The following is a 12,877-nucleotide window of genomic DNA, read 5'->3' on the forward strand; positions in this document are numbered from 1 at the left end:
GACGGCGGAGCCTGGTCGGCTGCTGTCTAAGGGGTCGCACAGAGTCGGACACGACTGAAGTGACTTAGCAGCAGCAGCAGCAGTCTATTTGAGTTGGACATGAGGATTATGTTGCTGGATTTGAAGTTTGGAGATGAGGGAAAGGAACTTCATAGAGGGACAATTTTTTTCTCATAATATAAAGTAACCTGAGCAGACTTCAAATAGTAGTGTCTTCCTTGAGATATTTTTATGTAAGTTGTAGACATAAGACACCAGTTCGATCCACGGGTCAGGAAAATTTCCTGGAGAAAGAAATGGCAACTCACTCCAGTATTTTTGCCTGGGAAATCCCATGGACAGAGGAGCCTGGTGGGCTGCAGTCCATGAGGTCGCAGAATCAGACACGACTTAGGAACTAAACAACAAGACATAAGACACCTTCCATAGAATATCATCATTTTGTGACTGGAGCTCATCTCAAGTGCAAAAATAGCCAGCCTGCATCCCTAATAGGGCCCTTGAAAGTGTGCTATTTCAGGTGATTCTGAATGGCTCATCCTCTGGTTCATCCTCTGTTCCCACCTCCCTACCCTACTCTACATATCATATACAAAAATAACAAAAGATAACACACAGTGTTTGCTAAGTGCCACGGACAATTCCAAGTATACTATTGATATATCAGGTAGGAACTATGATTATATCCATTTTTCAGATAAAGAAGCTGAAGTATAGAGTGATCAGTAACTTGCCCAAGGTCACACATTCAGTGTTATGAACAAATAAAACGTATAATTATGTTGTCTCCAAAATATAATGAAATAAATTTGCTCTCTGTTAAAGATTGCTATTTAATTCCATTCCAAATAGTACATTGCATTATTTAGATTCATTCCCTTTAATTAAAGCAGCTTCCCTTTCACATTCATTCGTAGTAAGATTTTACTACCTGCATTAAACCCTGGGTGCAAAGCACCCGGTTTTAAAGAGGCCTTGGTTACTGTAAGGTATGTAGTGTAAAAGATAGAGACAACTTTTCATAAATATTTCTTTCATAGAAGAAACAAAGGCATATTTTGAAAAAGAGAATTTGTGGATTTCAGTATAGACTATGTCTGACATAGGTATATTTATACATGACTTATAAATCATATTTAAGTATGCACTAGCAGAACAAAGTCTATTAATCCACAGTAAATAAACATGCACAGTTCTATTACAATACATGGAAGTCATCAAGCAGACAATTTTTTTTTTCATTAAACACTGAATCATTGTGTCCTGCCAGCAGCATGAAATAAATTAATGTTTAATATTTAATACTGTATGATGGTAATACTGAACCAAATGTATGTTTTAAATTTTATGTTATTTGACATTTCAATTTTAACTCAAAAGTATTTCTGAAAGAGTTGAAAACATGGGCCTGAAAGAAATAGTTTAAATTTAGTAAATGTTTCTTGCTTTTGAATGCCACCTTATAGTCATAGCATTTTATCCTTTAGTGATGATTCAAATCCAATTTCAGAAAAGATGAGGCATTATTAGCATTAAAGACATGACAATCTTCAAATAAAAGACATTCAAAAAATCAAAAAATATAAAAGGTCATCACATGACCTATGGTATTTAAACAATTATGTATGAAATGATCAGTTTAGAGATCAGATTTTTTTAAATGTTAAACCTAAAGATAGATAAACACAAAACACATTATTAAAATATGAATTGACCTTAACAAGTGAAAACACTGCACTGCATCTAATATACTTCACACCAGCAATTTTTCTTAAAATAGCAATAAGGACTAAAACAAGTGAGTTCACCGTGGTCTATCAGGAAAAACACATCATTTTCTCTTCCTGTTAAGAAAGAAAGGGAAAAGTTCTTTAAAATGAGTGGCATTTCGTGCACAAACAGTAGCCTGTCACATGTACATCACATCCCTTTGGCATCACTGGGCTTTATGTCTGTCAATTTTCAATCACAAGGAAAAAACACAATAAATCTTTTTATACGAACCACAAAATGTGTAGAAGTGAGGGGAATAAAGCTGCTGAAATTTCAATACCTACACATCTCCTTCTGTATCCAAATTTTTATCCAATAATATAATTCTGCTGCTTCCGCTCATTTCTCACGTTCTCCTGTTATTACAGAGGACATTTAAATATAAAAATATTTCATGGATTTAAGCAAATTTAACTCTGTGAACAAGAGAAGAATAATTATGAGTGCAGGAGCAGGGAAGTGTGTAGGTGTGTTTGTGTATGTGTGTTTTCTTCTTAGAGTCCAAAATCCCTTTGGATTATTAGTGAAACTCAGACAGAATTTTAAAGCAAATACAGGGAAATGACAGCTAAAGTCCAACTTCATAATGTATAAGAATCCCCTGTTCTAAGCCATGACACATCTTGAGAATAAGAAAACTTTTTTTTTCACTTTTCACTATTTTACCAACAATTATTAACTATCTGATATGTGCCAGACATACTCCTGGGCATGTCCCATAGGGGGCACGCTCCCATATTTTACCTCATTTAATCTTTTAAAATTTTTTAATATTTCATATAATTTTTAAAGGTAACTTTCCATTTATGGTCATTACAAAGTATTGGCTATATCCTCCATATTACACAACACATCCTTGGGCCAATTTTACACCCAATAGTTTGTACTTCCCGCTCCGCTATCCTTATATTGCTCCTTCACTGAGAACTACTAATTGGTTGCTTATTTGTGAATTTGCTTCTGTTTCTTATATTCACTAGTTCGTTGTATTATTTAGATTCCAAATATGTGATATCATACAGTACTTGTCTTTCTCTGTCCAACTAATGTCACTTAGCATTATACCCTCCAAGTCCATCCATGTTACTGCAAATGGCAAAAAAAAAAAAATTATGGCTGAGTAATATTCTATTGTATTGTAAACCACATCTTTATAGATTCATCTGTGGATAGACACTTAGATTGCTTCCATATATGGAAATTGTAAGTAATTCTGCTATGAATTTTGGGGTGCATATATCTTTTTCAATTAGTGCTTTTTTCAAATATACACCCAGGAGTATAGTTTCTGGGTCATATGGTAGTTCTATTTTTAGATTTTTGCAGAACCTCCATACTGTTTTCCACAGTGGCTGTACCAACGTCCATCACACCAATAGTGTACAAGGGTTCCCTTTTCTCCACATCCTTGCCAACATTTACTATTTGGTCTTTTTCTTTTCTTTTCTTTTCCATTATAGCCATTTTGACAGGTGTGAAGTGATATCTCATTGTGACCTTGATTTGCATTTCCCTGGTGATCTGGTGATTAGCAACGCCGAGCATCTATTCACGTGCTCCGTTGGCCATCTGCATTCTCTCTTTGGAAAAACGTCTATTCAGTTCTTCTGCTCATTTTTTAATCAAACTGTTTTGTTTTTTTGATGTTGAGTTGTATAAATTGTTTATATATGTTGGATGTTAATCCCTACTTGGTTATATCATTTACAAATATTTTCTCCCATTCAGTAATATTTCCATTTTGTTGAATAACTCATTTAATCTTGACATAGTCCCTCTGATGGTGATTTTATTACCCTGTATTTCTGATGAAGAAACAAACTAAGAGTATTAACTAATTTGCCCGTTTTAGATAGATCACAATTTCAACTCTGGCCTTCCTTTCAGTTAATAACTTAACAACTTACTAAAAATAATAATTTCTTAGGACTTTCTGTAGGTACCAGGCCCTCTGCTTAGCTCAGTCACCACCTTACAAACCCATTTCCCTTTCTCTTCTCCACGGCGCCAGTTCCTGACATCCAGCATGCTACCCAGCCCAGCTCTTTGTGAAGGTTTTTGTACCCAGCTCTTTATGAGGGTTCACTGAATTATTTAAGTGACTTGTCGCTATAAAATAAACATACATAGATAACTGGACCCAGGGTGATAAGATCTTAAAACATCTTGCCACTCAACCCCAAAATACATATTTTACCAGTCCTAATGAGATGGATGAAGCTGGAGCCCATTATACAGAGTGAAGTAAGCCAGAAAGATAAAGAACATTACAGCATACTAACACATATATATGGAATTTAGAAAGGTGATAACGATAACCCTATATGCAAAACAGAAAAAGAGACACAGAAATACAGAACAGACTTTTGAACTTGTGGGAGAATGTGAGGGTGGGATATTTCAAAAGAACAGCATGTATACTATCTATGGTGAAACAGATCACCAGCCCAGGTGGGATGCATGAGACAAGTGCTTGGGCCTGGTGCACTGGGAAGACCCAGAGGAATCGGGTGGAGAGGGAGGTGGGAGGGGGGATCGGGATTGGGAATACATGTAAATCCATGGCTGATTCATATCAATGTATGACAAATCCCACTGGAAAAAAAAATAAATAAATAAATAAAAATTTAAAAAAAAATTACTGCTAAGGATTTTGAGTCACATTGATCAAATTACTCAAAAATTTTATTTAATTTTATTTAATAACTGCCCCTGTATCAGGTACATTTTGGACATATAAAGATGAATAAATGATGTTTTCTGTCTTCATAGACTTCATTATCTGGGATATAAACAACTTATTGTAATAATTTTATTAGTCCTCTGATAGTAGTATGAACAAAAAGTTTGGAAGTACGGAAGGAAGATCTGTTAATTCTGTTATGGCAGGTTGGAGATGAGATTAGATCTGGTCCTGGCAGAAGGTATATAAAGTTGCCTGATGTTAAAAAGAAGGGGTGTGAAGAAGAAAGGGATGGCATTTCCAGTAGAGTTCTCTCCCCGTCCTTTAAAAATTGCCAAACTTTTTAGGAATCATAAGCTTTGATACTGGTGAGCAAAATAAAAGTTTATTAGATGAGTGTTAAGGATGACTAACATGGAAGAGTTGTTTGGGGGGTTTGCATGATTCCCTTTTGAAATAGGTTTTCGGCACACAATAGAACTGAGAAGTTAGTGGTGTCTTGAGGAACAAACTTAAAATAAGGAGGTGAATCAGTTGCATCTGTGTTTTTATAAATAGCAAATATGTGGACCTTAAGCATTAAAAACATTTGTGAAGAATTAGTTAATGCAGAGCAGAAGATTCTCAAACCCAATACTTTGGGAGAAGAAAATCCATTTTCTCATTAACTGGAAGATTGTCAATGTGAGGGGATGGAAGTGATTCTGAGGTACTTTCACATAATCCTACTTAAAAAAGCAAGCACTGCGGGAGTATTTTCTGTTGTTTCTTTGGTTTATCAAGATGCCCCCACGGGAGAAGGCTTATACAAGCTGGACGGTGAGCTGATTTATTAAGATATGTGATGGTCACTGAATGCTATACTGTGTCTGACATGTTTATTCCTCCTGCTGATTTGCTGACTTTTCATTGTTGTTTCATGTTTATATTGAGACCCGCTGAACATGTGAATTTACTAAGACCTATCACCCTTGAAAGATGTGTTCTTTAAAAATGAAGATTGCAAGCTCTCTGGAGTTATTGTGTCTCTTTCCACTGGCTCATATTTGTGAAATGAGGGTTTATTCTTTAAAAATTTTTTTTAAAAAAAGAAGAAAGAAATATATGCTGACCAATAACATCCATCTGATCCATTGTCAATAAAGAGCCATGCATGCACGATTAACTGGAGTTGAGTTAATGTTTCACAAAATCAGGATAAACAAAAGCTGGCAGGATTATTTTTTAGGCATATTTCTCTTCATATGCACCTTTGATTTAAAAATCACTCTCCTTTAGGTTTTTATTTCTTCAAAATTACCAGTTGGAAACTGACATTCTTCTAGTAGTAAGACTACCGGTACTGTCTGCATCATAGAATTGCAAGAATTAAGCAAGAAAGTCTATGCAGAGTGTTTGGAACATAGTAAGCCCTGAGTAAATAGCAGTTAGCATTTTTGGGCTCATCACCCTCAGGACTACCACCGTCACCGTGAAAATCATCATCCTTGTAAGTGCTTACTTTCACATTCTCTGTTACATTAGAGTCACTGACGAGTAAAGAGAAATAGCCAGTTACGTCTCAGATCTCAGGAATTTAAGAAGGCCTTAAACACTTTGAACTAAGAAGGGTTTGGTCCAGACTGTGTGCTCTGTGTTTATGAAGACGGTGCATGCAGTCCCCACAGAATGGTTATAAAGCACTGCATTGCATTTAAAAAACTATTCCTTGAACGACTTAGTCTTGGTGAGGTGTACATATACACCATGGAATATTACTCTGCCGTTAAAAAGAATTCATTTGAATCAGTTCTAATGAGATGGATGAAACTGGAGCCCATTATACAGAGTGAAGTAAGCCAGAAAGATAAAGAACATTACAGCATACTAACACATATATATGGAATTTAGAAAGATGGTAACGATAACCCTATATGCAAAACAGAAAAAGAGACACAGAAGTACAGAACAGACTTTTGAACTCTGTGGGAGAAGGTGAGGGTGGGATATTTCAAAAGAACAGCATGTGTATTATCTATGGTGAAACAGATCACCAGCCCAGGTGGGATGCATGAGACAAGTGCTCGGGCCTGGTGCACTGGGAAGACCCAGAGGAATCGGGTGGAGAGGGAGGTGGGAGAGGGGATCGGGATGGGGGAATACGTGTAAATCTATTGCTGATTCATGTCAATGTATGACAAAACCCACTGAAATGTTGTGAAGTAATTAGCCTCCAACTAATAAAAAAAAAATAATTATATGACAAAAAAAAAAAAAAGAAAGTTGTATTGAACAAATATAGAAAAGTTACCATATCTCATCAATTCTCAGATGCAGATCTTATTTCATATTTTGTTTTATCTGAAATCCATGTGCTTTTTAAAGTCCATGGCATGTTGTAGATTAACTGATAGCGTGTTTCTTTGTTACATAATTTTAAATGCATCTTAAAATCATAGGCATTTTAGATTTGATAAAATGTTACAAATGTTTACCTATGTGGTATTCACAAGAAGGGTGGTGAGCATCTAGACAAAGAGAAGTCAACACAACTCCTTAAGAGGAGGTCATGGGACTTGGGTAAACATGGTGTATCTGACTGGGGTCAGTCAAACCCTCTGGCTTCACTTCTACTATGCAACTAACGTTTACATTCATCAGCTGCACCATCCTAACTGCTTCTGTGGTATTTCAGGCCCAGACTTCTCATCTGGACTACTTTGATAATAATCTTTTTCTTTTTTCCCTAATCTATCTTTTCAAACACTGTGAGAGTCCTTTTAATAACAGTCAAATCTTATTACTGCCCTCCTCAACAGTCTCTAAAATCTGCCTCCCAAGATGGCAGAGCATGGTCCGGTCCAGTCTTCATTCTGTTGCCTGGTAGTCACATTTCCCTGGGCAAGTTTGTCAGCCTTTGTGAACTCACTGTCCTAGTTGTAAGACTGGAATGATAATCATTCTTTATCTCAGTGAGTCATTATGTTTGCTATTTATCTTGCAAAGGGCTTGTTACATAGTGAATGTTTAGTAAATAGCAGTGTTCTTGCTTAACTCAATTTCTTCATCTGTAAAATAAGGTTGATCATTTTTTTCCTTGCTAACTTGGTTGGATTGCTCTGATGATTGATGGAAATAATTTATATGAAAGCATAAATTATTTTTTGTTCTTAAAATTATTATATTTTGTTCTTTAAATTACTATTTTCTGAACTATAAAATGCTTTGTCAAATTAGAGATTATTTTTATTGAAGCATTCTAGGCCTTAAATGAACTTATTCCATGGTTTCTTTCCAGATGAGTGTGCTACAGTGCACTCCAGTTATATACATCCCCAGAATATACTAGATACTTTGATATATGTTGTTGTTTAGTCATTAAGTCGTGTCTGACTCTTGCAACCCCGTGGACTGTAGTCTGCCAGGCTCCTCGGTCCATTAGATTTTTCAGGCAAGAATACTGGAGTGGGTTGCCATTTCCTTCTCCAGGGGATCTTCTCGACCCAGGGATTGAACCCACATCTCCTGCATTGGCAGATGGATTCTTTACCACTGAGCCACCTGGGAAGCCCATGCTTTGACATACTTGTGTCCTATATGTTTATGATGTAGGAATTTTATTCTTCACTACATTTTCTATATCCACATCCATCAAGATCCAGTGCAAATATCCTTACCTTTTCTGATTATACTAGAAAAAAATTGCTTTCTCCCATTTTCCCTCAGAAGTTGTAGGAGTTTGGGCTTCTTTGTAACGTCAGTTTTATTCAGATTTATATTGTGTCAATTGTTTTGTCTATTTTCTTATCCATTAGATCAAAAGTTACTTAAAAGTAGGGACATGTCTAAGAAATCATTTTGTCCACAGAAATTGTTTAGAATTTGTTGAATTGAACAAGGCATATGAAAGCAAGCAAAAAGACATTCTTGACAATGGGGTTAATGACTAAAGAGGTAATGTGCATAGAACTTGTAGAGCCCAGTCATGTTGACTGGAGTGGCTGGAGTGTTAGGAAAGTTGTGAGAAATAAGAGTTGAAAGGTGGGGTAGCATCTCATTATGGATGTCCCCAGCAACCAGCCAGAGAAGATGAAACCCACTGTATCAAGACAACCATTTTCAGTTGTTATTTACCAGCAGAATTTTCTTCTCACATTTTTACAAGAAAATCCTAGAGTATGCGAAACAGGAAATGGAGTTACTTGGGCAAGTTTGTCAGCCTTTCTGAACTGGGTGTTTATTGGATGGACTGATGCTGAGGCTGAAACTCCAATACTTTGGCCACCTTATGCGAAGAGTTGACTCATTGGAAAAGACCCTGATGCTGGGAGGGATTGGGGGCAGGAGGAGAAGGGGACGACAGAGGATGAGATGGCTGGATGGCATCTCCAACTCGATGGACATGAGTTTGAGTAAACTCCGGGAGTTGGTGATGGACAGGGAGGCCTGGCGTTCTGCAATTCATGGGATCGCAAAGAGTCAGACACGACTGAACGACTGAACTGAACTGAACTGAAGGCAATATTGACTTGCCTGGTGGCTCAGATCGTAAAGCGTCTGCCTACAATGAGGAAGACCTGGGTTCAATCCCTGGGTCAGGAAGATCTCCTGGAGAAGGAAATGGCAACCCACTCCAGTATTCTTGCCTGGACAGTCCCATGGACGGTGGAACCTGGTAGGCTACAGTCCACAGGGTCACAAAGAGTCAGGCATGACTGAGCGACTTCACTTTCAAGGCAATATGATTCTTTGGCTATGCCTTAGAAATTGAAAGATTGATATATCTGTCTTTTGGTTATAAAGACTTCTTACATCAAAGTAATTAGTAATTTGGAGATAAAATTAATTATGTACTACCTATCAAGGAGAAATATAATTGTCTAAGCCAGTTACAATCTTATACGTTTCATTTAAGACATGAATAAATGGCTAGTATAATTTTTTTCTGAGACACATTTTTTAAATGTTCAGATTCAAATACTCAGATTTATCACAAATGTTTGGGTTTGATCATTCCTTTGAAAGGAATTGGTGTTTTCTTTTTGGAATAAAAAGGCAAAATTTGTTGAGGGAGTATGGAATAATTCAGAAAGAAGTCAGTAATTTTTCCCACTTTTGCTACTAAGTTATAGGCAGTTATTTTGACTGGTAGTTTGAAAAAGAAGACTATGCCCATGTGATGCTTGTAACGAAACTGGGTATGCAAATCACATACTTGAAAAATTCAGATGACTGTGTGGTGGTTTATTTATACACTGGGTTGATGGAATGTCCATCGTGTAGTATGTGTCACCCTGCACCACATGTCCTCTCTCTGTGTAAGTTTGAAGGACATATTTGCCATCTGATGTGGGTTTCCTGGATGCTCATAATCAGTGAAATAATTACTCTTCTTAAAAATTATTATTATTTTTTTATTATTATTTTTTTTTCCAGTGGGTTTTGCCATACATTGATATGAATCAGCCATGGATTTACATGTATTCCCAATCCCGATCCCCCCTCCCACCTCCCTCTCCACCCGATTCCTCTGGGTCTTCCCAGTGCACCAGGCCCAAGCACTTGTCTCATGCATCCCACCTGGGCTGGTGATCTGTTTCACCATAGATAGTATACATGCTGTTCTTTTGAAATATCCCACCCTCACATTCTCCCACAAAGTTCAAAAGTCTGTTCTGTATTTCTGTGTCTCTTTTTCTGTTTTGCATATAGGTTTATCGTTATCACCTTTCTAAATTCCATATATATGTGTTAGTATGCTGTAATGTTCTTTATCTTTCTGGCTTACTTCACTGGCTATTCTACCCAAAGCAGTCTATAGATTCAATGCAATCCCTATCAAGCTACCAAACGGTATTTTTCACAGAACTAGACCAAAGAATTTCACAATTTGTATGGAAATACAAAAAACCTCGAATAGCCAAAGTAATCTTGAGAAAGAAGAATGGAACTGGAGGAATCAACCTGCCTGACTTCAGACTCTACTACAAAGCCACAGTCATCAAGACAGTATGGTACGGGCACAAAGACAGAAATATAGATCAATGGAACAGAATAGAAAGCCCAGAGATAAATCCACGAACCTATGGACACCTTATCTTTGACAAAGGAGGCAAGGATATACAATGGAAAAAAGACAACCTCTTTAACAAGTGGTGCTGGGAAAACTGGTCAACCACTTGTAAAAGAATGAAACTAGAACACTTTCTAACACCATACACAAAAATAAACTCAAAATGGATTAAAGATCTAAATGTAAGACCAGAAACTATAAAACTCCTAGAGGAGAACATAGGCAAAACACTCTCAGACATAAATCACAGCAAGATCCTCTATGACCCACCTCCCAGAATATTGGAAATAAAAGCAAAACTAAACAAATGGGACCTAATGAAACTTAAAAGCTTTTGCACTACAAAGGAAACTATAAGTAAGGTGAAAAGACAGCCCTCAGATTGGGAGAAAATAATAGCAAATGAAGAAACAGACAAAGGATTAATCTCAAAAATATACAAGCAACTCCTGCAGCTCAATTCCAGAAAAATAAATGACCCAATCAAAAAATGGGCCAAAAAACTAAACAGACATTTCTCCAAAGAAGACATACAGATGGCTAACAAACACATGAAAAGATGCTCAACATCACTCATTATTAGAGAAATGCAAATCAAAACCACAATGAGGTACCATTACACGCCAGTCAGGATGGCTGCTATCCAAAAGTCTACAAGCAATAAATGCTGGAGAGGGTGTGGAGAAAAGGGAACCCTCTTACACTGTTGGTGGGAATGCAAACTAGTACAGCCGCTATGGAAAACAGTGTGGAGATTTCTTAAAAAACTGGAAATAGAACTGCCATATGACCCAGCAATCCCACTTCTGGGCATACACACTGAGGAAACCAGATCTGAAAGAGACACGTGCACCCCAATGTTCATCGCAGCACTGTTTATAATAGCCAGGACATGGAAGCAACCTAGATGCCCATCAGCAGATGAATGGATAAGGAAGCTGTGGTACATATACACCATGGAATATTACTCAGCCATTAAAAAGAATTCATTTGAACCAGTCCTAATGAGATGGATGAAGCTGGAGCCCTTAGCAGTAATTTTATTTTAAGGAAAATATTATATATTTTTCAAACATATATATTTTTCAAATATATATTTGAAACAACGAGAAAGAGAAAATGTCTTTTTAAGTAGTAAAAACTCAAAATGGAGTATGAATCCAAGTAAAAAATTTAAATTGCAGAAACTAATATTTTTCTTTTCTCATTCATTTCCCATGGTTTCTTAATTCTCTTCCATTAAACATGGTTATATCTAGGTTTATGAACCTGACAAATGTCTTGCCCCAAAGATATATACAGAATATATACTCAGTACTAAATAATATAAAATTCACTTTGCAACTTTTTGTCAGAATATTTGCCTGCATTTTAAGGATGAAACAGAGCAATATTAAAATATATTTGCATGGCATGAATACAAATCAGCCTAGAGATAGCTGAGTATATGCTTGGCCCAAGGAAAAAGATGGACCACAACTATAAGTATAGCTTAGATACTAAAAAGCTAATAATCATATCTTAACATATGAACCAAAGTTTTATCAACTGATAGAATACCTATAAAATGATCTTCTGAGCCCAATTCTAAAGATAGAAAAAATATGGTTTATGTTATTTGATTATTCCACGTCCATAGCAAACCTCTAAAATCTGACATGAATAATGCCTTGGAGAAACATTTTCAAATTTTCATTTGAACATACTCAACTTCATATTTCTCAAATACCAGCAAACCATTCTTGGTGCATAGAAGCAGAGAGATCTTATCAAAGACAAGGCTTTTAAGCCATCCCTAACTCTCCCCACCATCCAGCTAGACACTATGCCCATATATCCTCAGACCACTCTTTCTGCATCTCTCTTACAACCCTTTAGACAGCCTCCCTGTAATGCAACCCAAAGGCAGAGACCACACCTTAGTTATCTGAGCACAGACAAGTACGCTCAACAATACTTGTTGAATGGAAAGTAGGCTTTTAGTCAACCTTAATTCCAGTTCTTCATTTCAATAGACTTCTACTCCCAGACCAGGCTTAGAGTTCTTTATCTTTCTTCTGTGAGTCTCTAAAAAAGAAGGTCCTTTCTTTTCCTATGAGCAGTAAGAGAAGGCAGCCTCGCATAGTCACCATTCCCAGGTGTGGAGTGTATAAAATGGTCCACATTCAAATTTCTCTCCAGATTTCTTTTGGGTTTTGGAAGATCCTGTTTCCTTATTATTTCTTGCATATTTTATCAAGGTATCAGTTATCAGCTGGAAATCATATCACTGTTTATAAAATGATCTAAACTCTAATTAACATCACCATTACCTTGATAAATTGGTTAATCTGAAGTAGCTGAAGAATTTGTAAGCTCTCACTACTAAA

The 12,877-nt window shown here is 36.6% G+C and overlaps 1 protein-coding gene across 1 annotated transcript in view; it reads right to left on the minus strand.

Annotated features, from left to right (window-relative positions):
* SMYD3 (SET and MYND domain containing 3) overlaps positions 1–12,877 on the minus strand; it is a 726,401-nt gene that overhangs the window by 491,126 nt on the left and 222,398 nt on the right. The window lies entirely within an intron of this gene.

Source organism: Cervus canadensis, chromosome 13 (assembly GCF_019320065.1).
Source record: "Cervus canadensis isolate Bull #8, Minnesota chromosome 13, ASM1932006v1, whole genome shotgun sequence".
In the NCBI taxonomy this organism is placed as follows: domain Eukaryota; kingdom Metazoa; phylum Chordata; class Mammalia; order Artiodactyla; family Cervidae; genus Cervus; species Cervus canadensis.